The 27,834-nt window shown below is 38.3% G+C and overlaps 1 long non-coding RNA gene across 1 annotated transcript; it reads right to left on the bottom strand.

The window, feature by feature from the left end:
- Positions 1 to 8,539: 8,539 nt before the first annotated feature.
- LOC116583700 lies at positions 8,540 to 25,489 on the bottom strand. Its single transcript, XR_004282844.1, has 3 exons — positions 25,406 to 25,489; positions 20,620 to 20,621; positions 8,540 to 8,575 (listed from the first exon to the last, which is right to left on the bottom strand). It is a non-coding gene; the product is annotated as an uncharacterized LOC116583700 (long non-coding RNA).
- Positions 25,490 to 27,834: the final 2,345 nt, after the last annotated feature.

Below are 27,834 nucleotides of genomic sequence, written 5' to 3'. Positions count from 1 at the left end.
ATGGTAAAAATATTAGATTGGCAACAGACTTATCCACAGACACCTGGAAGGCCAGAAAGAGCTGGCATGATATATTCAGAGCACTAAATGAGAAAAACATGGAGCCAAGAATACTATATCCGGCTAGGCTATCATTGAAAATAGAAGGAGAGATTAAAAGCTTCCAGGACAACAAAAACTGAAAGAATCTGTAAACACCAAACCAGCTCTACAGGAAATATTGAAAGGGGTCCTCTAAGCAAAGAGAGACCCTAAAAGTAGTAGATCACAAAGGAACAGAGACAATATACAGTAACAGTCACCATACAAGCAATACAATGGCATTAAATTCATACCTCTCAATAGTTACCCTGAATGCTAATGGGCTAAATGCCCCAATCAAAAGACACAGGGTAACAGAATGGATAAAAAAACAAAACCCATCTATATGTTGCCTACAAGAAACTCATTTTAGATGGGAAGACATCTCCAGATTTAAAGTGAGGGCGTGGAAAACAATATACCATGCTAATGGGCATCAGAAGAAAGCAGGAGTGGCAATCCTTATATAAGATCAATTAGATTTTAAGCCAAAGACTATAATAAGAGATGAGGAAGGACACTATATCATACTCAAAGGATGTCTCCAACAAGAAGATCTAACAATTTTAAATATCTATGTCCCTAATGTGGTAGCATCCAACTATATAAACCAATTAACAACAAAATCAAAAAAATACATCGACAATAATACAATAATAATAGGGGACTTTAACACATCCCTCATTGAAATGGACAGATCATCCAAGCAAAAGATCAACAAGGAAATAAAGGCCTTAAATGACACACTGGACCAGATGGACATCACAGATATATTCAGAACATTTCATCCCAAAGCAACAGAATACACATTCTTCTCTAGTGCACATGGAACACTCTCCAGAACAGATCACATCCTCAATCCTAAATCAGGTCTCAACCAGTATCAAAAGATTGGGATCATTCCCTGCATATTTACAGATCACAATGCTCTGAAGCTAGAGCTCAATCACAAGAGGAAATTTGAAAAGAACCAAATACATGGAGACTAAACAGCATCCTTCTAAAGAATGAATGGGTCAACCAGGAAATTAAATGAGAATTGAAAAAATTCATGGAAACAAATGATAATGAAAACACAATGGTTCAAAATCTGTGGGACACAACAAAGGCAGTCCTGAGAGGAAAATATATAGTGGTACAAGCCTTTCTCAAGAAACAAAAAAGGTCTCAAGTACACAACCTAACCCTACACCTAAATGAGCTGAAGAAAGAACAAGAGGGAAACCCTAAACTGAGCAGAAGAAGAGATCATAAAGATCAGAATAGAAATCAATGAAGTAGAAACCAAAAAAACAATAGAACAAATCAACGAAACTAGGAGCTGGGTCTTTGAAAGAATTAATAAGATTGTTAAACCCCTGGCCAGACTTACCAAAAAGAAAACATAAAGGGCCCAAATAAATAAAATCATGAATGAAAGAGGAGAGATCACAACTAACACCAAAGAAATACAGACAATTATTAGAACATACTATGAGCAACTCTATGCCAACAAATTTGACAATCTGGAAGAAATGGATGGATTCCTAGGGACATATAAACTACCACAACTAAACCAGAAATAAATAGAAAACCTGAACAGACCCACAACAGTAAGGAAATTGAAACAGTCATCAAAAATCTCCAAACAAACAAAAGCCCAGGGCCGGAAGGATTTCTGGGGGAATTCTACCAAATATTGAAAGAGGAACTAATTCCTATTCTCCTGAAACTGTTCCAAAAAATAGAAATGGAAGGAAAACTTTCAAACTCATTTTATGAGGCCAGCATCACCTTGATCCCAAAACCAGACAAAGATTCCATCAAAAAAGAGAACTACAGACAATATCCTTGATGAACACAGGTGTGAAAATTCTCTCCAAAATACTAGCCAATAGGATTCAACAGTACATTAAAAGGATGATTCATCACGACCAAGTGGGATTTATTCCAGGGCTGCAAGGTTGGTTCAACATCTGCAAATCAATCAATGTGAGACAACACATCAATAAAAGAAAGAACAAGAACCATATGATACTCTCAATAGATGCTGAAAAAGCATTTGACAAAGTGCAGCATCCATTCCTGATCAAAACTCTTCAAAGTATAGGGATAGAGGGCACATACCTCAATACTATCAAAGCCATTTATGAAAAACCCACCGCAAATATCATTCTCAATGGAGAAAAACTGAAAGCTTTTCTGCTAAGGTCAGGAACATGGCAGGGATGTCCATTATCACCACTGCTATTCAACATAGTACTAGAAGTCCTAGCCTCAGCACTCAGACAACAAAAGGAAAATAAAGGCATCCAAATCAGCAAAGAAGAAGTCAAACTATCACTCTGCGCAGATGATATGATACTATATGTGGAAAACCCAAAAGACTCCACTCCAAAACTGCTAGAACTTGTACAGGAATTCAGTAAAGTGTCAGAATATGAAATCAATGCACAGAAATCAGTTGCATTTATCTACACCAACAACACGACAGAAGAAAGAGAAATTAAGGAGTAAATCCCATTTACAATTGCACCCAAAACAATAACATACCTAGGAATAAACCTAACCAAAGAGACACAGAATCTATACTCAGAAAACTATAAAGTACTCATGAAAGAAATTGAGGAAGACACAAAGAAATGGAAAAATGTTCCATGCTCCTGGTTTGGAAGAATAAATATTGTGAAAATGTCTATGCTACCTAAAGCAATCTACACATTTAATGCAATTCCTATCAAAGTACCATCCATCTTTTTCAAAGAAATGGAACAAATAATCCTAAAATTTATATGGAACCAGAAAAGACCTCGAATATCCAAAGGAATATTGAAAAAGAAAGCCAAAGTTGGTGGCATCACAATTCCGGACTTCAAGATCTATTACAAAGCTGTCATCATCAAGACACCATGGTACTGGCACAAAAACAGACACATAGATCAGTGGAACAGAATAGAAAGCCCAGAAATAGACCCTCAATTCTATGGTCAACTAATCTTCGACAAAGCAGGAAAGAATGTCCAGTGGAAAAAAGACAGCCTCTTCAATAAACGCTGTTGGCAAAATTGGACAGCCACATGCAGAAAAATGAAATTGGACCATTTCCTTACACCACACATGAAAATAGACTCAAAATGAATGAAAGACCTCAATGTGAGAAAGGAATCCATCAAAATCCTTGAGGAGAACACAGGCAGTATCCTCTTCGACCTCAGCCACAGCAACATCTTCCTAGGAACATAACCAAAGGCAAGGGAAGCAAGGGCAAAAATGAACTATTGGGATTTCATCAAGATCAAAAGCTTTTGCACATCAAAAGAAACAGTTAACAAAACCAAAAGACAACTGACAGAATGGGAGAAGATATTTGCAAATGACATAGCAGATAAAGGACTAGTATCCAAAATCTATAAAGAACTTAGCAAACTCAACACCCAAAGAACAAATAATCCAATCAAGTAATGGGCAGAGGACATGAACAGACATTTCTGCAAGACATCCAGATGGCCAACAGACACATGAAAAAGTGCTCCATATCACTCAGCATCAGGGAAATACAAGTCAATAACCACAATGAGATATCACCTCACACCAGTCAGAATGGCTAAAATTAATAAGTCAGGAAATGACAGATGCTGGCGAGGATGTGGAGAAAGGGGAACCCTCCTACACTGTTGGTGGGAATGCAAGCTGGTGCAACCACTCTGGAAAACAGCATGGAGGTTCCTCAAAAGGTTGAAAATAAAGCTACCCTATGACCCAGCGATTGTACTACTGGGTATTTACCGTAAAGATACAAATGTAGTGATCCAAAGGGGCATGTGCACCCAAATGTTTATAGCAGCAATGTCTACAATAGCCAAACTATGGAAAGAACCTAGATGTCCATCAACAGATGAATGGATAAAGAAGATGTGGTATATATACACAATGGAATACTTTGCAGCCATCAAAAGAAATGAAATCTTGCCATTTGCGACAATGTGGATGGAACTAGAGGGTATCATGTTTAGCGCAATAAGTCAATCAGAGAAAGACAACTATCATATGATCTCCCTGATATGAGGAAGTGGAGATGCAATATGGGGGGTTAAGGGAGTAGGAGAAGAATAAATGAAACAAGATGGGAGTGGGAGGGAGAGAAACTATAAGTGACTCGTAATCTCACAAAACAAACTGAGGTTTGTTGGGGGGAGGGGGTTGGGAGAGGGGGGTGGGGTTATGGACATTGGGGATGGTATGTGCTAAGGTGAGTGCTGTGAAGTGTGTAAACCTGGCAATTCATAGACCTGTACCCCTGGGGATAAAAACATATTATATGTTTATAAAAATTTTTTTAAATGTTTTATTTTAAAAATAAATAAATAATAGGAATATTAAAATCCGAAAAATAAAATAAAATAAAATAAAATTGTGGGATATAATTTCTTCTAAAAGATAAAAATATACCCTAAATCTAGTGCATAGTTTTGTTCTCGTTTCCAGCCTGATCACATTCTTCCTTCTTTCTTTCTTCAACCAACCTCTTATATTATCAATTCCTTTTTCATAAACTTTTTAAATTTTCATCTTTATAGTTATATTCCATCCCTTCATCATGTTTAATCTTATTTTTCTATATACATAAGTTTTTCTTTCTTTAAAATTTTGGAAGGTAGTCTCTTCTAAGAGACCATAATACACCCAAAATCAAACATGTACCTCTGTTCTATTTGCAACCCTAATATAGATATAGATATTAATATAAATATAAATATAAATATAAATATATATAGTCTTTTTCTCCCCCTTTCTCCTCCCCCTGGTTTTGGCTGTCTTCTTATTTGGTTTGTGTGTATTTTTCTGGGGTAATTGCTACCCTTTTAGTATTTTGTTCTCTCATTCATCTATTCTTACCTGGATAAAATGAGAAGGCAGAAACTCATCACAAGAAAAAAAAAAAAAAAAGAGGCAGTACCGATGGTTAAGGACCTAATCAATATGGACATTAGTAATATCTCAGAACTAGAGTTTAGTATGATGATTATCATGCTGCTACCTGGGCTCAAGAAAAGCATGGAAGATATTAGAGATTCCCTTTCTGGAGAAATAAAATCCCTTCCTGAAGAAATAAAAGAACTAAAATCTATCGAAGTTGAAGTCAAAAAAGTAACTAATGAGGTGCAATAAAAAATGGAGGAACTTACCCCTAGGATAAATGAGGCAGGAGACAGAGTTAGTGATATAGAATACCAAATGATGGAGAATAAAGAAGCTGAGCAAAAGAGGGACAAGCAACTACTGGACCCCGATGGCAGAATTCGAGAGATAAGTGACACTGTAAGATGAACATATATTAGAATAACTGGGGTCCCAGAAGAAAAAGAAAGAGAGAGAGAGGCAGAAGGTATATTGGAGCAAATTACAGTAGAAAATTTCCCTAATATGGCAAAGGGAACAAGCATCAAAGTCAGGAGGTGCAGAGAACCTGCCTCAAAATCAATAAAATAGGCCCATACCCCATCATCTAATAGTGAAAATTACAAGTCTCAGTGACAAAGAGAAAATCCTGAGAGCAACTTAGGACAAGAGATCTGTCACATACAACGTTATAAATATTAGATTGGCAGCAGACCTATCCACAGAGACCTGGCAGGGCAGAAAGGACTGGCATGATATATTCAGAGCACTAAAAGAAAAATATGCAGCCGAGAATACTATATCCAGCTTGGCTATCACTGAAAATAGAAGGAGAGATAAAAAGCTTCCAGGACAAACAAAAACTAAAAGCATTTGTAAACACCAAACCATACCTATAGGAAATATTGAAAGGGGTCCTCTAAGCAAAGAGAGATCCTAAAAGTAACAGAACAGAAAGGAACAGAGACAATATACAGTAACAGTCACCTTACAAGCAATACAACAGCACTAAATTCATATCTTTCAATACTTACTCTGAATGTAAATGGAGTAATTATGCCAATCAAAAGACACAGGGTATCAGAATGGATAAAAAAAAACAAGACCCATCGATCTGCTGTCTGTAAGAAACTCATTTTACACCCCATGATACCTCCAGATTTAAAGTGATGGGGTAGAAAACAATTTACCATGCTAACAGACATCAAAAGAAAGCTGAGGTGGCAATCCTTACATCAGATAAATTAGATTTTAGGCCAAACACTATAATAACAGATGAGGAAGGACACTATATCATACTAAAAGGGTGTGTCCAACAGGAAGATTTAACAATTTTAAATTTCTACACTGCTAACATGGAAGCAGCCAACTATATGAACCAATTAATAACAAAATCAAAGAAACACATCAACAATAATACGATAAAAGTAGGGGACTTTAACACCCCCTGCACTGAAATGGACATATCATCTAGGCAAAAGATCAACAAGGAAATAAAGGCATTAAATGACACACTGGACCAGATGGACATCACAGATATACTCAGAACATTCCATCCCTAAGCAACAGAATACACATCCTTCTCTAGTGCACATGGAACATTCTCCAGAAGAGATCACATCCTGGGTCACAAATCAGGTTTTGTGACTGAGATCATTCCCTGCATATTTTCAGACCACAATGCTCTGAAACTAGAACTCAGTCACAAGAGGAAAGTTGGAAATAACTCAAATACAGGGAGGCCAAAGAGCATCCAACTAAAGAATGAATGGGTCAACCAGGAAATTAAAGAAGAATTTTAAAAATTCATGGAAACAAATGAAATGAAAACACAACTGTTCAATTTGGGACATAACAAAGACAATCCAGTGAGGAAAGTATATTGATACAAGCCGTTCTCAAGAAACAAGAAAGGTCTCAAGTATACAACCTAACCCTACACCTAAAGGACTGGAGAAAGAACAGTGGAGAAAGAACAGCAAAGAAAGACTGAACCCAGCAGGAGAAGAGAAATCATAAAGATCAGAGCAGAAATCAATGACATAGAAACCAAAAGAAGAGTAGAACAAATAAGCAGAATTAGGAGTTGGTTCATTGAAAGAATTAATAAGACTGATAAAACCCTGGCTGGACTTACCAAAAAGAAAAGAGAAAGGACCCAAATTAATAAAATCATGACTGAAGGAGGAGAGATCACAACCAACACCAGAGAAATACAATTATAAGAACATATTCTAAGCAACTATACATCAGAAAATTTGACAATCTGGAAGAAACGGATGTTTTTCTGGAGACATATAAACTACCAAAACTGAACCAGGAAGAAATAGAAAACCTGAACAGACCCATAACTACTTAGGAGATTGAACCAGAAATCAAAAATCCCCCAATATACAAGAGCCCAGGCCCAGATGGCGTCCCAGGGGAATTCTACCAAGCATTTAAAGAAGACTTAATACCTATTCTCCTGGAAATGTTCCAAAAAATAGAAATGGAAGGGAAATTTCCAAACTAATTTTATGAGGCCAGCATTACTTTGATCCCAAAACCACACAAAGACCCCACCAAAAAGGAGAATTACAGACCAATATCCTTGATGAACATAGATGTGAAAATTCTCACCAAAATCCTAGCCAATGGGATCCAACAGTACATTAAAAGCATTATTCACCATGACCAAGTGTGATTTATTCCTCAGCTGCAAGGTTGGTTCAACATCCACAAATCAATCAATGCGATAGAATACATTAATAAAAGAATGAACAAGAATCATGATACTCTCTATAGATGCTGAGAGAGCTTATGACAAAGTACAGCATCCTTTCTTGATCAAAACTCTTCGCGGTGTAGGCATAGAGGGTACATACCTCAATATCATCAAAGCCATCTAAGAAAAACCCACAGCAAATATCATTCTTAGTGGGGAGAAACTGTGAGCTTTTCCCCTAAGGTCAGGAACATGGTAGGGATGTCCACCACCACCACTGCTACTCAACATAGTACTAGAAGTCCTAGCCTCAGCAATCAGACAACAAGAAGAAATTAAAGGCATCCAAATTGGCAAAGAAGTCAAACTCTCACTCTTTGCAAATGATGTGATACTTTATATGGAAAACCCAAAATATTCCACCCTAAAAGTGCTAGAACTCATACAGGAATTCAGTAAAGTGTCAGGATATAGAATCAATGCACAGAAGTCAGTTGCATTTCTATACACCAACAGCAAGACAAAGGAAAGAGAAATTAAGGAGTCAATCCCATTTACAATTGCACCCAAAACCATAAGATACCTAGAAATAAACTTAACCAAAGAGTCAAAGAATCTATACTCAGAAAACTATAAAGTACTCATGAGAGAAATTGAGGAAGACACAAAGAAATGGAAAAATGTTCCATGCTCATAGACTGGAAGAACAAATATTGTGAAAATGTCTCTGCCACCTAAAGCATTGTACACATTTAATGCAATCCCCTTCAAAATACCATCAACTTTTTTCAAAGAAATGGAACAAATAATCCTAAAATTTATATGGAACCAGAAAAGACCCCAAATAGCCAGAGGAATGTTAAAAAAGAAAGCCAAAGTTGTTGGCATCACAATTCCAGACTTCAAGCTCTATTAAAAAGCTGTCATCATCAAGACAGTATGGTACTGGTACAGAAACAGACACATAGATCAATGGAACAGAATAGAGAGCCCAGAAATAGACCCTCCACTCTGTGGTCAGCTAATCTTTGACAAAGCAGGAAAGAATGTCTAATGGAAAAAAGTCTTTTCAACAAATGGTGTTGGGAAAATTGGACTGCCACATGCAGAAGAATAAAACTGGACCATTTCTTTACATCACACACAAAAACAGACTCAAAATGGATGAAAGACCTCAATTTGAGACAGGAATCCATCAAAATTCTTGAGAACCAGGTAGCAACCTCTTCGACCTCAGCCATAGCAACTTCTTCTTAGAAACATCACCAGAGGCAAGAGAAGCAGGGGCAGAAATGAAATATTGGGATCATCAAGATCATCAAGATCAAAACTTTTGATCTTGATTTTGATCGTCAAGATCAAAACTTTTGTACAGCAATGGGAACAGTCCAAAACCAAAAGACAACTGACAGAATGGGAGAAGATAGTCACAAATGACATATCAGATAAAGCGCTAGAATCCAAAATCCATAAAGAACTTCTCAAACTCAACACCCAAAGAACAAATAATCCAATCAAGAAATGGGCAGAGGACATGAACAGACATTTCTGCAAAGAAGACATCCAGATGGCCAAGAGACACGTGAAAAAGTACTCAACATCTCTCGGTATCAGGGAAATACAAATCAAAACCACAGTGAGATACCACCTCACACAGTCAGAATGGCTCAAATTAACCAGTCAGAAAATGACAGATGTTGGCAAGGATGAGGAGAAAGGGGAGCCCTCCTACACTGTTGGTGGGAATGCAAGCTGGTACAGCAACTCTGTAATGTTTGGAGGTTTCTCAAAAAGTTGAAAATGGAGTTCCCTTACCATCCAGCAATTGCACCACTGGGTATTTACCCTAAAGATCAAATGTAGTGATCCGAAGGGGCATGTGTACCTGAATGTTTATAGCAGCAATGTCTACAATAGCTAAACTATGGAAAGAACGTAGATGTCCATTAACAGATAAATCGATAAAGAAGATGTGCCTATATATATATGTATATACATATATATATGTATATATATGAATACTATGCAGCCATCAAAAGGAACAAAATCTTGCTATTTGCAATGACATGGATGGAACTAGAGGGTATCATGCTAAGCAAAATAAGTCAATCAGAGAAAGACAATTATCATATGATCTCCCTGATAGGAATTTCAGAGGCAGGACAGGTGGTCGTGGGGGTTAGGGAGGGAAAAAATGAAACAAGATGGGATCAGGAGGAAGACAAATACTAAGAGACTCTTAATCTCAGTAAACAAACTGAGGATTGCTGGGCGGTGGGGGGTAGGGATAGGGTGGCTGGGTTATGGACATTGGGCATTGGAGAGGGTATGTGCTATGGTGAGTGATATGAAATGTGTAAACCTGATGATTCACAGGCTTGTACCCCTGGGGCAAATAATACATTATATGTTAATTTTAAAAATGAAGACATGGTATACACACACATACACACACACACAATGAAACATTACTCAACCCCCCAAAAAATGGATGAAATCTTTTCACTTGTGGCAATATGGATGGATCTAGAGGGTATTTAATAAGTGAAATAAGTCAGAGAAAGACAAATACCATATGATGTCACATATGTTTGGAATCTAAAAACAATAAACAAAATAAAACAGAAACAGACTCATGGATACAGAGAACAATCTGGTGGTTATTGGGAGGAGGAGTATCTGGGAAAAATAGGGGAAGGGAATTTAAAGGTATAAACCTCCAGCCATAAAATAAATAAGATACATGGGAGCACCTACAGCATTGCAAATATACTTAATAATATTGTAATAATATTTTTTGGTGACAGATGGTACTAGATTTATATGGTGATCTCTTTGTAATGCTAATAAATGTTGAATCACTATGCTGTAAACCTGTAACTCACACAATATTGTATGTCAACTATACTTAAATTAAAAAATGTCTACACACACAAAAAAAACCCACAAATGCATAATGATATATGTAGGAGGATGTTTCCTTTAGTTTTGTTTGTAGTGACAAAAATGGAAGTTGAATACCCACTAAAAGGGAGTAACTGAATAAGCTTTGATACATTTATCTCATAGAATAGTACACAACAACCAAGAAGAATGAAAGAGAACTATTCTAACTGATTTGAAGAATTTTTATATACTAGTACAGAGATGATACTGATGTGCCTAGAGTGAATTATGTGGCCAGAGAAACAAAGCTAGAGAAACAGTTTCCAAAGGGACAACAAGGCTTCCCCCATGCTATGCTAATGAGTGGGAAGACTCTGGGAACCACATAAAAAAAAATAACAATCAAAGGTAGGCTTTACAAAAATCTATGCTATTCCAATAAACAGAAGGCAACTTTGACTTCCCTCTCTACCATCCCATTTTCTTTTTGCCTTCTTCACTCCTTTTCTAGATTTTTCTAAGAACAGGATCCTACTATAGAAAAATAAACACATAAGAAATGAGGGACAACTGGTGTCACAGCTAAGTGATTATTGTACTGAGATCCCTGAAATAAAATGTGACCAAATCAGGCATGCATGCTCTAGGAGAAACTGTTTTCTAAATATGCTACACTATTCTTTTGGTAATTTGATTGTGGTGACAGGTCAGTCAGGCTATAATTGGTTTTAATTAGCCTCCCTACCGCTGCAATATTCTTTACCTACATGCAAACTGTCAAAAAGCAGGAAGAAGGGAGGGTGAGAGATGGGAGGGAGGGAGGAAGGGAGGTTGGTTCATTTTCCACCTTTTTTGAAATGCCAGAGAGATTGTTTTCACCCTGTCTTACAAGCAAATGCCCCACTTTCCAGTATAAATGAGGGGAAATATGTCACCGTGACAGCTCTCAGAAAGAAATGGCTGATCAGTTTAGCAGAAGACAATGAACTCAATTCTGTCTTTTGTAGAACAATGTGTGGTTTCCATGGTCCAGAAAGGAGAGAAACCTCTATATCCCCTCCTCAGTTCCTACTAGCAAAATATTATTTGAAGGAGTTGTCAGAAATCAAGGGAAATTCACACAAATCAAATAAATACATTTAGAGATACACATGTTTAGTATTACCAGGCATAAAGGGACTGCATCTACATATGCTGTCATGTATTTCACACCACAGGAGTGGTAGGACAATTTCTGACTGACTTTAAAATAGTCCTCTACTTATTTAAATTTTATCTAAAACATAATATTATTTTTTAAATTTGAGACTATTCAATCATACCAATTTCAGGAGCTTCTACCTCTGAGAAACCATTGTTGCTCCCATTTGAGTCTGAATTAGAAGTTGCCGAGGAAGCTGACCTCTAAGGTCCTTTTAATCACTGAGATTCAAGAATATTACATTATTTTAAATAATGACAGGGATCAATCAAGTTCATCCTGGGACCGCTTACTCCAGGCTATACTGCTCTATCTTCCTTTCTCCCATACAACTATTCAACACATGGTCATAGCTTGTTCAGCCCAATTACAGATGGCAAGCAGATACACTCATGGCCACTTGAATCCTTCACTCCCCCTTAGTTTCTAGAAAAGACAAGACAGACAGCAGTTATAAATGCTGGGAATTGACAGCCATTGCTATTCCCACACCCCTTCTCCTCGTCCTGAGAACCCCTGTCTGACCAGACTGGTACACCCAGGCCCTCATCCTTAACATAATTAGTGGCCTTCAAGGATAAAAGAGATGTCAACTCATTTAGTCCAGTAAGCCTTTGGATACTAAACATAAAACTTACACTTATGAACTTCCAGGGATATTGAGTTGAGGTAGCCTGCTTCACTTCTGGCAATACTAATTATTTCAATGGTCTTCCTTTATGTGCAGTGGAACTCTGCTACACTATTCAATACATATCGCAAAACTTCCACACATAACCATTCAACACAAAGCTTCTCAATCCTTTGACCTCCTCAACTACTTTCATTAATCCCACTTCTGCCCCTTGAGTCAGATTAATCCTTCCTCCACAGGACAGCCTTTGTATAGTATTATTTATCTTCCCCAGTACTTCCACAACCACACACAAAGTGTCTCCTCTCAGCAAACATCCCAGTTTCTAGAAAAGACTCCCTTATCAATGGCTTTAAATTGCTTCATCATCCTTGAGACTCTCCTATGAATATTCTCAAGGTCATCCATGTTATTGTTCACCTGTGGCATCCAAAACCGAGTACACTACTATGAAAGTTGACTGAGTAGCTCATGGTATAATAGAGATATCTTGTTCATTTTCAATGTTATGTCTCCAGTACTGCTACCAAAGTTCACTTTAGCATTATAGAGATCATATAACATTGCAGGGCTTGTGTTTTGTATGTACTGGGAAATTATAGCTCCTTGATCCTACACTGTGCAGGTAAATTTGGGAACTTAAATACATAGCTCTGTATTTATCTCAATTCTATTTAATCTTCCTAGATGTGGACTGTCTTAGATTCCTCTGAGACTAACTCCTCCAGATCATATTCACAACCAAGAATCTCTTCTACAAACTACCATCCAGGTTAGCTAGTTGATCTTAAAGCTGAATTCACAGCCTCTTAAAAAGTACCTACTGGGTGCGGAGGAGTCAAGATGGCGGAGAAGTAGCAGGCTGAGACTACTTCAGCTAGCAGGAGATCAGCTAGATAGCTTATCTTAAGATTGCAAACACCTACAAATCCATTGACAGATCGAAGAGAAGAAGAACAGCAATTCTAGAAACAGAAAAACAACCACTTTCTGAAAGGTAGGACTGGCAGAAAAGTGAATCCAAAGCGACAGGAAGATAGACTACAGTGGGAGAGGCCGGCTCCCGGCAAGCGGCGGAGCAATGGAGCACAAAATCAGGACTTTTAAAAGTCTGTTCCGCTGAGGGACATCACTCCAGAGGCTAAACTGGGGTGAAGCCCACGCGGGGTCAGCGTGGCCTCAGGTCCCGCAGGGTCACAGAAGGATCAGGGGTGTCTAAGTGTCGCAGAGCTTACAGGTATTAGAACGAGAAAGCCGGCTACAGAGACAGAGCCAACAGTGAGCTCAGAGCTTGGGGTTACCTTGAATGGGTCGTAGGCTTGGTGAGCTCGGAGCGCAGCCAGAGGTCAGTCAGACAGGAGTTACTGGGCGCTGTTCTCTGTGGGCACACTGAGGAGTGGGGCCCCGGGCTCTTGGCTCCTCCGGGCCAGAGACCAGGAGGCCGCCATTTGTATTCCCGTCCTCCGAAACTCTACGGAAAGCGCTCAGGGAACAAAAGCTCCTGAAAGCAAACCCAAGTGGATTACCCAGCCCAGCCCCTGGTAAGGGTGGTGCAATTCCGACTGGGGCAAAGACACTTGAGAATCACTACAACAGGCCCCTCCCCCAAAAGATCAAGAAGAAATCCAGCCAAACCCAGTTCACCTACCAAGGAGTGCAGTTTCAATACCAAGGAGAGCAGCAGAATTCCAGAGGAGGAGAAAGCAAAGCACGGAACTCATGGCTTTCTCCCTATGATTCTTTAGTCTTGCAGTTAATTAATTTTTTTTTCTTTTTCATTTTTTTTCTTTTCTTCTGCTAAAACTTTTTTAACTTTTATCCTTTTCTTTTTTAATATTTTTTAACTAGTTTACTTAATATATATATTTTTTTTCTTTTTATACTTTTCTTTATTCGTTTTCTTTTTTAATTTTTTTTCTTTTTCTTTGTTTTGTTTTGTTTTTTGTTTTGTTTTGTTTTTTCTTTCTTTCTTTTTGAACCTCTTTTTATCCCCTTTCTCCCCCCTCACGATTTTGGATCTCTTCTGATTTGGTTAAAGCATATTTTCCTGGGGTTGTTGCCACCCTTTTAGTATTTTACTTGCTCCTTCATATACTCTTATCTGGACAAAATAACAAGGCGGAAAAATTCACCAAAAAAAAAAAAAAAACAACACCAAGAGGCAGTACCGAAGGCTAGGAACCTAATCAATACAGACATTGGTAATATATCAGATCTAGAGTTCAGAATGACAATTCTCAAGGTTCTAGCTGGGCTCAAAAAAGGCATGGAAGATATTAGAGAAACCCTCTCGGAAGATATAAAAGCCCTTTCTGGAGAAATAAAAGAACTAAAATCTAACCAAGTTGAAATCAAAAAAGCTATTAATGAGGTGCAATAAAAAATGGACGTTCTCACTGCTAGGATAAATGAGGCAGAAGAAAGAATTAGTGATATAGAAGACCAAATGACAGAGAATAAAGAAGCTGAGCAAAAGAGGGACAAACAGCTACTGGACCACGAGGGGAGAATTCCAGAGATAAGTGACATCATAAGATGAAACAACATTAGAATAATTGGGATTCCAGAAGAAGAAGAAAGACACGGGGGCAGAAGGTATACTGGAGAGAATTATTGGGCAGAATTTCCCCAATATGGCAAAGGGAACAAGCATCAAAATTCAGGAGGTGCAGGGAACGCCCCTCCAAATCAATAAGAAGAGGCCCACACCCCGTCACCTAATAATAAAATTTACAAGTCTCAGTGACAAAGAGAAAATCCTGAAAGCAGTCGAGAAAAAGAAGTCTGTAACATACAATGGTAAAAATATTAGATTGGCAGAAGACTTATCCACAGAGACCTGGCAGGCCAGAAAGAGCTGGCATGATATATTCAGAGCACTAAACGAGAAAAACATGCAGCCAAGAATACTATATCCAGCTAGGCTATCATTGAAAATAGGAGAGATTAAAAGCTTCCAGGACATACAATAACTGAAAGAATTTGCAAACACCAAACCAGCTCTACAGGAAATATTGAAAGGGGTCCTCTAAGCAAAGACAGAGCCTACAAGTGGTAGATCAGAAAGGAACAGAGACAATATACAGTAACAGTCACCTTATAGGCAATACAATGGCACTAAATTCATATCTCTCAATAGTTACCCTGAATGTTAATGGGCTAAATGCCCCAATCAAAAGACACAGAGTATCAGAATGGATAAAAAAACAAAACCCATCTATATGTTGCCTACAAGAAACTCATTTTAGACCCAAAGACACCTCCAGATTTAAAGTGAGGGAGTGGAAAAGAAGTTGCCATGCTAATGGACATCAGAAGAAAGCAGGAGTGGCAATCCTTATATCAGATCAATTAGATTTTAAGCCAAAGACTATAATAAGAGATGAGGAAGGACACTATATCATACTCAAAGGGTCTGTCCAACAAGAAGATCTTACAATTTTAAATGTCTATGCCCCCAACGTGAGAGCAGCCAACTATATAAATCAATTAATAACAAAATCAAAGAAATACATTGACAATAATACAATAATAGTAGGGAACTTTAACACTCCCCCCTCACTGAAATTGACAGATCATTCAAGCAAAAGATCAACAAGGAAATAAAGGCCTTAAATGACATACTAGACCAGATGGACATCACAGATATATTCAGAACATTTCATCCCAAAGCAACAGAATACACATTCTTCTCTAGTGCACATGGAACATTCTCCAGAAGAAATCACATCCTCAGTCCTAAATCAGGACTCAACCAGTATCAAAAGATTGGGATCATTCCCTGCATATTTTCAGACCACAATGCTCTGAAGCTAGAGCTCAACCACAAGAGGAAGTTTGGAAAGAACACAAATACATGGAGACTAAACAGCATCCTTCTAAAGAATGAATGGGTCAACCAGGAAATTAAAGAAGAATTGAAAAAAATTATGGAAACAAATGATAATGAAAATACAATGGTTCAAAATCTGTGGGACACAACAAAGGCAGTCCTGAGAGGAAAATATATAGTGGTACAAGCCTTTCTCAAGAAACAAGAAAGGTCTCAGGTACACAACCTAACCCTACACCTAAAGGAGCTGGAGAAAGAACAAGAAAGAAACCCTAAACCCAGCAGGAGAAGAGAAATCATAAAGATCAGAATAGAAATCAATGAAATAGAAACCAAAAACCAATAGAACAAATCAACAAAACTAGGAGCTGGTTCTTTGAAAGAATTAATAAGATTGATAAACCCCTGGCCAGACTTATCAAAAAGAAAAGAGAAAGGACCCAAATAAATAAAATCATGAATGAAAGAGGAGAGATCACAGCTAACACCAAAGAAATACAGACAATTATTAGAACATACTATAAGCAACTCTATGCCAACAAATTTGACAATCTGGAAGAAATGGATGCATTCCTAGAGACATATAAACTACCACAACTGAACCAGGAAGAAATACAAAGCTTGAACAGACCCATAACCAGTAAGGAGATTGAAACAGTCATCAAAAATCTCCAAACAAACAAATGCCCAGGGCCAGACGGCTTCCCAGGGAAATTCTACCAATCATTTTTTTTTTAAAGATTGTATGTATTTAATTGACAGAGAGAGATCACAGGTAAGCAGAGAGGCAGGCAGAGAGAAAGGAAGGGAATCAGGCTCCCTGCCGAGCAGAGAGCCCAATGCAGGACTTGATCCCAGGACCCTGAGATCACGACCTGAGCTGAAGGCAGCGGCGTAACCCACTGAGCCACCCAGACACCCTCTACCAAACATTTAAACAAGAACTAATTCCTATTCTCCTGAAACTGTTCCAAAAAATAGAAATGGAAGGAAAACTTCCAAACTCATTTTATGAGGCCAGCATCACCTTGATCCCAAAACCAGACAAGGATCCCATCAAAAAAGAGAGCTATAGACCAATATCCTTGATGAATACAGATGCGAAAATTCTCACCAAAATACTAGCCAATAGGATTCAACAGTACATTAAAAGGATGATTCACCATGACCAAGTGGAATTTATTCCAGGACTGCAAGGTTGGTTCAACATCCGCAAATCAATCAATGTGAGACAACACATCAATAAAAGAAAGAACAAGAACCATATGATACTCTCAATAGATGCTGAAAAAGCCTTTGACAAAGTACAGCATCCCTTCCTGATCAAAACTCTTCAAAGTGCGGGGATAGAGGGCACATACCTCAATATCATCAAAGGCATCTATGAAAAACCCACTGCAAATATCATTCTCAATGGAGAAAAACTGAAAGTTTTTCCGCTGAGGTCAGGAACACGGCAGGGATGTCCATTATCACCACTGCTATTCAATATAGTACTAGAAATCCTAGCCTGAGCAATCAGACAAAAGGAAAATAAAGGCATCCAAATCAGCAAAGAAGAAGTCAAACTATCACTCTTCGAAGATGATATGATACTATATATGGAAAACCCAAAAGACTCCACTCCAAAACTGCTAGAACTTGTACAGGAATTCAGTAAAGTGTCAGGATATGAAATCAATGCACAGAAATCAGTTGCATTTCTCTACACCAACAACACGACAGAAGAAAGAGAAATTAAGGAGTCAATCCCATTTACAATTGCACCCAAAACCATAAGATACCTAGGAATAAACCTAACCAAAGAGGCACAGAATCTATACTCAGAAAACTATAAAGTACTCATGAAAGAAATTGAGGAAGACACAAAGAAATGGAAAAATGTTCCATGCTCCTGGATTGGAAGAATACATATTGTGAAAATGTCTATGCTACCTAAAGCAATCTACACATTTAATGCAATTCCTATCAAAGTACCATCCATCTTTTTCAAAGAAATGGAACAAATAATCCTAAAAGTTATATGGAACCAGAAAAGACCTTGAATATCCAAAAGAATATTGAAAAAGAAAGCCAAAGTTGGTGGCATCACAATTCCGGACTTCAAGATCTATTACAAAGCTGTCATCATCAAGACACCATGGTACTGGCACAAAAACAGACACATAGATCAGTGGAACAGAATAGAAAGCCCAGAAATAGACCCTCAACTCTATGGTCAACTAATCTTCGACAAAGCAGGAAAGAATGTCCAATGGAAAAAAGACAGCCTCTTCAATAAATGTTGTTGGGAAAATTGGACAGCCATATGCAGAAAAATGAAATTGGATCATTTCCTTACATCACACATGAAAATAGACTCAAAATGGATGAAGGACTTCAATGTGAGAAAGGAATCCATCAAAATCCTTGAGGAGAACACAGGCAGCAACCTCTTCGACCTCAGCCACAGCAACATCTTCCTAGGAACATAACCAAAGACAAGGGAAGCAAGGGCAAAAATGAACTATTGGGATTTCATCAAGATCAAAAGCTTTTGCACATCAAAGGAAACAGTTAACAAAACCAAAAAACAACTGACAGAATGGGAGAAGATATTTGCAAATGGCATATCAGATAAAGGACTCGTGTTCAAAATCTATAAAGAACTTAGCAAGCTCAACACCCAAAGAACAAATAATCCAATCAAGAAATGGGCAGAGGACATGAACAGACATTTCTGCAAAGAAGACATCCAGATGGCCAACAGACACATGAAAGAGTGCTCCATATCACTCGGCATCAGGGAAATACAAATCAAAACCACAATGAGATATCACCTCACACCAGTCAGAATGGCTAAAATTAACAAGTCAGGAAATGACAGATGCTGGCGAGGATGTGGAGAAAGGGGAACCCTCCTACACTGTTGGTGGGAATGCAAGCTGGTGCAACCACTCTGGAAAACAGCATGGAGGTTCCTCAAAATGTTGAAAATAGAACTACCCTATGATCCGGCAATTGCACTACTGGGTATTTACCCTAAAGATACAAATGTAGTGATCTCAAGGGGCACGTGCACCAGAATGTTTATAGCAGGAATGTCCACAATAGCTAAACTATGGAAAGAACCTAGATGTCCATCAACAGATGAGTGGATAAAGAAAATGTGGTATATATACACAATGGAATACCATGCAGCCATCAAAAGAAAAGAAATCTTGCCATTTGCGATGACGTGGATGAACTAGAGGGTATCATGCTTAGTGAAATAAGTCAAGCGGAGAAAGACAACTATCATATAATCTCCCTGATATGAGGAAGTGGTGATACGACATGGGGGCTTAAGGGGGTAGGAGAAGAATAAATGAAACAAGATGGGATTGGGAGGGAGACAAACCATAAGTGACTCTTAATCTCACAAAACAAACTGAGGGTTGCTGGGGGGAGGGGTGTTGGGAGAAGGGGGGTGGGGTTATGGACATTGGGGAGGGTATGTGCTTTGGTGAGTGCTGTGAAGTGTGTAAACCTGGCAATTCACAGACCTGTACCCCTGGGGATAAAAATATATTATATGTTTATAAAAAATGAATTTTTTTTTAAAAAGTACCTGTTGATGCAGATATTTTGAGTAGATGACCTTTCTTTTCAGTGCATCCCTCCTTTCCTGTTCCTTATCTCACTGAAAGGCATCACCACCTGCCTCTCAGTTTTCCAAGTAAATAACTTAAGAGATATATTTGGCTCCCTCTCTCCCTACATCCTGTTAGTTCAAATCTTATTGAAGCTACCTCCTAAAGATCACTCAGATCTATCAATTTGACCTCATTCTCATTGTCACTTCCCTTTTCGGACCACAGTCTTCCCACTGCCAAATACTGAACCGGCCACTCTTTCCCTTTCTCCCATATGTCCACTACAGTTCAAATCTCATCATTTCTCTCCCCTGTGTAAAATCCTTTCATGGACTATTACTGACCTAAATCACTACAGTGCTCATCAGGCCGTTGATTTCTTCTCCAACCTCAACCATCTCCATTTGTACACCTCAGAATTCTGCGTTCTTTCCAGCTTTTCCCTCAGGAATGTATGCCTGTGCTGACTCTGCCACTTTGAAAATTCTCTGTCCCCACCTCTTCAAACAAACATCAGAGCTCCCCTTGAGTCTTTTTTCTGTAATAAACTTTCTGTAATTGGCTGCACTCTCAAGAAAGGTACAGATGCCCACCCCAAATGTTCCACTGGCAGATCTGCCTCGTGCTATGATAACATGTCTTATATTCCCTCCAACTTCTTATCTCCACAGTCACATCTCCTACAACTATGGTTCACCTTCTTCACTATTATAAGGACAATTGTGATTGCCCTGGGAGCTCCTGCACAATTCAGAATAATCTCTCCATCTCACCATCTTTAGTCACATCTGTAAAGTTCTTTTTACCATGTAAGATAACATAGTCACAGCTTCTGGAGATTAGGACACGGATATCTTTGTGGGTAGGGGAGAAGTCATAATTCAGCCTACCACCTAAGGTGAGAGTTAACAAGTAGAAAGGGAAGAGCATTCCAGGCTAAAGGAACAGCAAGTGCAAAGGATCTGATATGAGTAGGAGCACAGTGCAATGAGCTCCTGAAAGAAGGCAGTGTGCACAGAACTCAGACAGGAAAAGAGAGATGTGAGATGAGGAGGGAGATGTAAAAATGGGCAGATGGTATAGATGCATGTTAGTCATGCTGAGAATATTGACTCTAGTTCTAACAGCAATGGGAATTCAATGGAGTCCATTAAGCATTGAGAGTGAATCATCAGATTTATATACAGATATTTTGTTTGTTTAGGTAGGAAAGTATATTTATACCCCCTGAAGAATTTATATTCTCAGAAAATGCTTAAGTGTAAAATATAAAACTCCATCCAATTACCTTACAAAAGTTGTATCTATAATTATGTATATGACTTATATGTAATTTTATACATACACTTACATGGAATTTTTATTCTCCATCTATAGCAAAGTCCCCACCAATCCAGGAGGTACTTTAGTGAATTTATTTAACACAAGGCTCTAATATCAGACCAATCTGTGTTTGAGATCTAGCTGGGCCACTTGTTGCATGATATCATTGTAAAATAGGGGAAATTATTTATATATTTTTAAAAGGTCACTCTGACTTTAATGTGAAGAATGGATTGGAGGTGCCAAGGATAGGAGTGAAGAGAAATTTTATTACATTCCTGGAAAATACCTTAGAACACATTTTCATGATTTTCAGCATCTCATGTGACTTGTAGTATCATCAATAATACCATATTTGATAACCAAGTTTCCTGACATTTTCCATTGCTTGCCTTGCACAAATCCTTTCTCAGTATTCACCATCACTCCACTGTATAAAGTACTAAGGCTTTAGGTGGATGAGAAAACTAAGGCTCAAGATGCTAACTGTCTTGCTCAAGTGGCTCATCCAAACAGAAGCTGAACCAGTACTGGACCCAAGACTCCTGACTCCCAGTCCAATGCCTCTGTACTTTGATTAGCATCTTCCCCCATTAAAAATAAACATTTTAACAAGCCCAACATGTTTTAATTATGACTTTATGAAGTGGGTCTCTCTTACTTGTCTACTTTCTAGCTATGAAAGCATATAATAGTGTATTACTGACTTGATCTGGTGATAAGAGTTGACCACCACTACTTTCACCATATCACTTTAGGACATTTCTCAACAACACAGGTCAACTTAAGTTCCACATTCACTGACTGAAGGGAGACAAGAAATTCCTCAGACTTGGGTGTTTCATTTATAGTTTGGAAAATGGTGACAGCTTTATAAGTTAGACAATTTGGAAAACAATTAGTCTCTGAGCTTTCTGCCTTGTCTTTCCCCCAGCAGGATCCTTGTTGCTCTCTGCTCAGCATAACAGACCATTAAACATGTTGGGTCTAATGTAATGACTCATGTAGCATGTTCGCTCATTCCCATCACATTAATCACCAGTTTCTGTAATATCCTGTTTGTTAAAACCAAGCAATAATGCAAATCCTCATAACAGGAACCCTCAATTAAAGGGAATTTGTTTCTCCTGCACCTCAGCACAAAGAGAATCAGATGACAGTAAAACAAGTTAATGGACATTTTAAAGAAACATTTTAAATAAACACTTCCAGTTGCTGGCATGAGACCAGGACACAGTGAATTGGTTGAGAAAACCAGAAAGACAAAAATCCCAAATGCTGAGTTTGCCATTAAAGATGTAACCAGTTTCCTACCTATCACATTCACTAACTCATTATATCCTTCAAGATGAGTTAGGAGACAATCCCAGCTGTGGAGGAGCTCCCATTCTAGTGGTGGGGGAAAAGCCAGGGCACTGATTACAAAACAGGCTAATTTCTACCCACACTGACGTAAACAATAGAAGATGTCTTTGGAAAACCCAGTTATTTCAGGCACTTCTGGAGTCAGATATTAAGATATCCAACAAAGCTCTATCTCTCTTCATCAAAAATTCTGCTTTCTCCCATGTTGGTTTCTGTTAACTCAATTTCTACACTTTTGGTGACAAATCACCTCTAGCCATGCCAAGCTTGGAGTCTACTGGTTTGGAAAAACTAGTAGAAAGGGAGAGTGTCTTTTCCAATAATGCCAGGAAAAGTTCCGGGTTTGAGCCATCAGACTGCATCTTTTGAAGCAATCACTGTGGTTAAGGAGACAGCATTGCCAATGGGCCAGTTATCCTCTACTCCTTGCCAAGCAGGGTAGGTGGTCAGCACCCCTTAAACCACATGAACTGACAACATGAACTAAAATTTCAAGGCATATCTTACAAAACAAAAGAGAAATGGATGCTGGCCAGATAAAAAATACAGACACCCTCTACAGCTATTTACACACCAATGGGCAGTATGGTTACAGGTAAGGGAAGTAAGTGCAGAATGTGGGAGAACATGGATGAGAAGAGCTACTTCTGTCTCTGGGAGGGGAAATCAAGAAAGACTCATTATGCTTGAACTGAGTACTAAAAGGTAACCAGGGGCTTGCTCCACCTTGAAAAGTAAAGAAAATGGTTTTTCTGAGCAAAAACACAGAGCCATGAAACAGACAGGGCTGGCTGGGGAAAGGTAGGGAATTCCTCCACTTCCTCTTCTCCCCGCTCTATGCTGTCTCTGGGTCGGAATAGGAATGTGCCTGTGACCTCTGCTTAGAGATGTCTGCCTGCTCCAGGTCCTAAGCTGACACTCAGAGTAACATGATGTGTATTCATCAGCCAGAGAGGCTAAGTGTGGTCAGGCTCCAGCAATAAAGTCCAGAGTCACATGGAGGAGAGCTAAACTCTGGGGTTGCCCTTTGTGACACCTTCACTGCCAAGTCCACAAGATGAACTTCCTGCCTGGCCTCTTCTTATTCCATGTCCAAGCCCAAATATCTGCTGAGCTGCTGCTATGGGCCAGACCATGCTCTAGGCCATGGCATAGAACATCCCTACTGTCACACAGATTAATTTCTGGCTGAACAGGGGCAGATGATAAACAACATAAACAAAAAATGCATATAGTCATATCAGAAAGTGCTAAGTGTTATAAGAAAAATAAAGCATTTGGGTAACAGAATGTGAACTAGGGAGGGAGAAATTAAAGAAAGGGTTTCTTTAGTTAGTGTGGTCAGGGATGGGCTGAAGAGCCAACTTTTGCAATGACTTAAATGACAATGAGGCCATACACAAAGGCCATACACCTTGGAAAGAGCATCACCTCAACCAGAAGAAGGTACACCAAGTTCGAAGGCCCTGGGGTGAAAGCAAGCTTTGGTCTGCCTAAGGGCTAGAAAGAGAATCTCTCTGCAATAATCCTGCAACATCAGAGCTCAAGGCTGAACCCCAATCCTTAAGAAGGTCCCATGCTTTTGCCATCCCTTCCTCAAACGCAGGAATCCTTCCTCAATAGCAAACTCTATCAGGTATTAAGTATCTACTATATTCCAATGACCATGATGGAAAAATTTACTCACATTACTTATCAAATACTCAGAACCCTGAAAGCTAAATACTGTCATAGTCAATTGAATCTCAGAGCAGTCCAAAAACTTTCTCAGAGTCACACAGTGGAGAGGCTACTAGCTCAAGAATTAAATAGAAATCTCAGAAACAGATCTTTCTCCCTGTTTCATCTCTGCTGGAATAAACTATCTCTATGCTGAATTAAGTGATGGAAAACATACTGTCAATTCTTCCCAAAGGTTAAACGCGTAGATCATTGACTCCTGAATCATGACTCCTTCTAGTTGAAAACAGGAGAAAAGTGTTAGAATATACATGACACATCACATTAATAAAAGAAAGGATAACAACCACATGATCATTGCAATAGATGGAGAAAAAGCATTTGACCAAACACAGCATCCATTCATGAAAAAAAATCCTCAACAAAGTAGGTTTAGAGGAAACATACTTCAACATAATAAAGGCCACATATGAAAAACACACAGTTATTATCATCCTTGATGAGAAAAAACTAAGAGCTTTCCCTCTATGGTCAGGAACAAGAGAGGGATGTCTACTCTCACTACTGTTATTCAACATAGTACTGGAAGTCCTAGCCACAGCAATCAGACAATGAAAAGAAATAAAAGGCATTTGAATTGGTTATGAAAAAGTAAAACTTTCACTATTTCCAGATCATGTGATACTCTAAACAGAAAATCTGAAAGACTGCACCAAAAAACTGCTAGCTATAAAATCAACATACAAAAATCTGTTGCATTTCTATACACCAATAATGAGACAGCAAAACAGAAATTAAGAAATCAATCTCATTTATAATTGCACCAAAACCAATAAGATACATAAGAATAAACATAACTAAAAAAGTAAAATACCTAGACTCTGAAAACTATAAAACACTGATGAAACAAACTGAAGGTGACACAAAGAAATGGAAAAATATTCCATGCTCATGGATTAGAAGAATAAATATTATTAAAGTTCTATATTATCCAAAGAAATCTATATGTTTAATGCAATCCATATAAAATGCCACCAGCATTTTTCACAGAACCAGAATAAACAATCCTAAAATTTGTATGGAACCACAAAAGACCCTGAAGAGCCAAAGCAACCTTGGAAAAGAAAAGAAAAGCTGGAGGCATCACAATTCTGGAGGCATCACAAAGAATTAAAATTCTTTGTAATATAACTTCAAGTTATACTGCAAAGCTGTAGTAGTCAAGATAGTATGATACTGGAGCAAAAACAGACACATAGATCAATGGAATAGAAGAGAAAACCCAGAATTGAACTCCTAACTACATGATCAATGAATCTTCAACAAAGCAGGAAGGAATATCCAATGGGGGAGAAAAAAGTCTCTTCAACAAATGGTGTTGGGAAAACTAGACAGCAACATGCAAAAGAATGAAACTGGACCACTTTCTTACACCAAACAGAAAAATAAATTCCAAAATGGGTTAAAGACCTAAAAGTAAAACCTGACACCATAAGAATCCTAGAGGAGAAAACAGGCAGCAATCTCTTTTACACTGGCTACAGCAACTTCTTTCTAGATATGCCTCCAGAGGCAAGGGGAAACAAGAGCAAAAATAAACTATTGGGACTTCATCAACATAAAAGGCTTCTGCACAAAGAAGCTAAAAAGCAACTTAAGGAATTGGAGAAGATATTTGTAACTGACATATTTGATAAAAGGTTAGTATCCAAAATACATACAGCACTTATAAAACCCAACATCCAAAAAAATTCCAATTTAAAAATGGGCATGAATAATCATTTTTCCAAAGAAGACATACAGATGGCCAACAGAAACATGAAAAGATGCTCAACATCACTGATCATCAGGGAAATACAAATCAAGACTACAATGAGATATCACCTTACACCTGTCAGAATGGCTAAAATCAACAACACAAGAAACAACACGTGTTAGCAAGACTGTGGAGAAAGGGGAACCCTCTTACACTGTTGGTGGGAACCCAAACTGGTGCAGCCACTCTGGAAAACATTATGGAAGTGCCTCAAAAACTTAAATATGAAACTACCCTACAATCCAGCTTTACCCAAAGAATACAAAAATACTAACTGAAAGGTATATATGCATCCTGATTGTTTATAGCAGCATTATCTACAATAGCCAAATTATGGAACCCGCCCAAGTGTCCATCAGCTGATGAATGGATAAAGAACAGGTGATACACACACACACACACACACACACACACGTGCGTGAATATTAAACAGCCATCAAAAAGAATGAAATCCTGCCATTTGCAACCATATGGACGGAGCTACAGGATATCATGCCAAGCAAAATAAGTCAGTCAAAGAAAGACAAATGGTTTCACTCATATGTGGAATTTAAGAAACAAAAAAGTGAGCAAAGGGAAAAAAGAAAGTGAGGCAAACCAAGAAACAAACTCTTACCTATAGAGAACAAACTGATGGTTACCAGAAGGGAGGTGCCTTGGGGAAATGGGTTAAATAAGTGATGGGAATCAAGGAGGGCACTTGTGAAGAGCACCAGGTGCTATCTGGAACTGCTGAATCACTATATTGTACACCCGAAACTGTATGATAACGAACTGGAATTTAAATAAAAACTTTAGAAAAAAAAGAAAGAAAATGTAGTGAATACACTAAGGTTATACAGTTTAAGGCCTTTGTCAAAAGCAAGAAAAAGAAAACAAAAGGCTAGTCAAGAATCTTATAATTTGTTTATAGCAGCATTTTTAATGCATTTTGAAGACCATGCATCCCTAAAGAAGATCCATGGCAGATGGGGGGAATAGAAAGTCAAGTAAGTTTTTGAAATTCTGCATCTACTTTTGAAGAGTCCCAGTGACACTTAGCATGTTAATGACTGTAAGAAGTCCTGTAATAAAGAAACCTCTTTCTCTCTGCTTAATCCAACTTTGCTCCAATGTATTTAACCCCAGAACTCCTATTCCAAAACCATGTAGATATTCTCTGAACCACTACTTCTTAGAATCCACTGGGTAAAATGTTGGTCTACAATAAGTTAGACAAATAATCTTTCTACTATGTTACTCTGATGGCTTATTTACAGTGATAGGCCTGATCTGCTTACACCTCACTATATCTCTGTGCTTAGTAGCTTCCTCTCTACACACACACACACACACACACACACACTCTCTCTCTCTCTCTCTCTCTCTCTCTCTCATTCGGAGCTTGACCATGGGACTTGCTTTGGCCTTTAAGACAACCAAGCACATGACAAAGGAAGAGATCTGAAAACTGCTTATGTCTTGTGGCCTGCCCTCTCTGATGCCCTTGGGTCCACTGTCACCATCATGTAAAGACTACACTAGAATATATGGAAAGCACATTCAGCAGAGACCACCCATCATACCTTAGGTCTTTCCTGGAACAACCAGCTCCCAGACAACCTATTAACTGACCAGTGACACATACATGAACTCCAATTTAAATCACCCAGCTAAGCCCAATCCAAACTGCCAACTGACACAATTGTGAGATAAAGAAATGGCTTCCATTTTAAACCACTAATTGTTGAGATGGTTTATTATAAAGCAAAAGCTTTATACACCCAATAACTGAATCATGTTGACACTGTACTCTGAAAAAACTCAGAAAATGAAAA

This window comes from Mustela erminea, chromosome 2 (assembly GCF_009829155.1).
Source record: "Mustela erminea isolate mMusErm1 chromosome 2, mMusErm1.Pri, whole genome shotgun sequence".
Classification (NCBI taxonomy): domain Eukaryota; kingdom Metazoa; phylum Chordata; class Mammalia; order Carnivora; family Mustelidae; genus Mustela; species Mustela erminea.
This window is presented reverse-complemented; position numbering and strand designations above follow the sequence as displayed.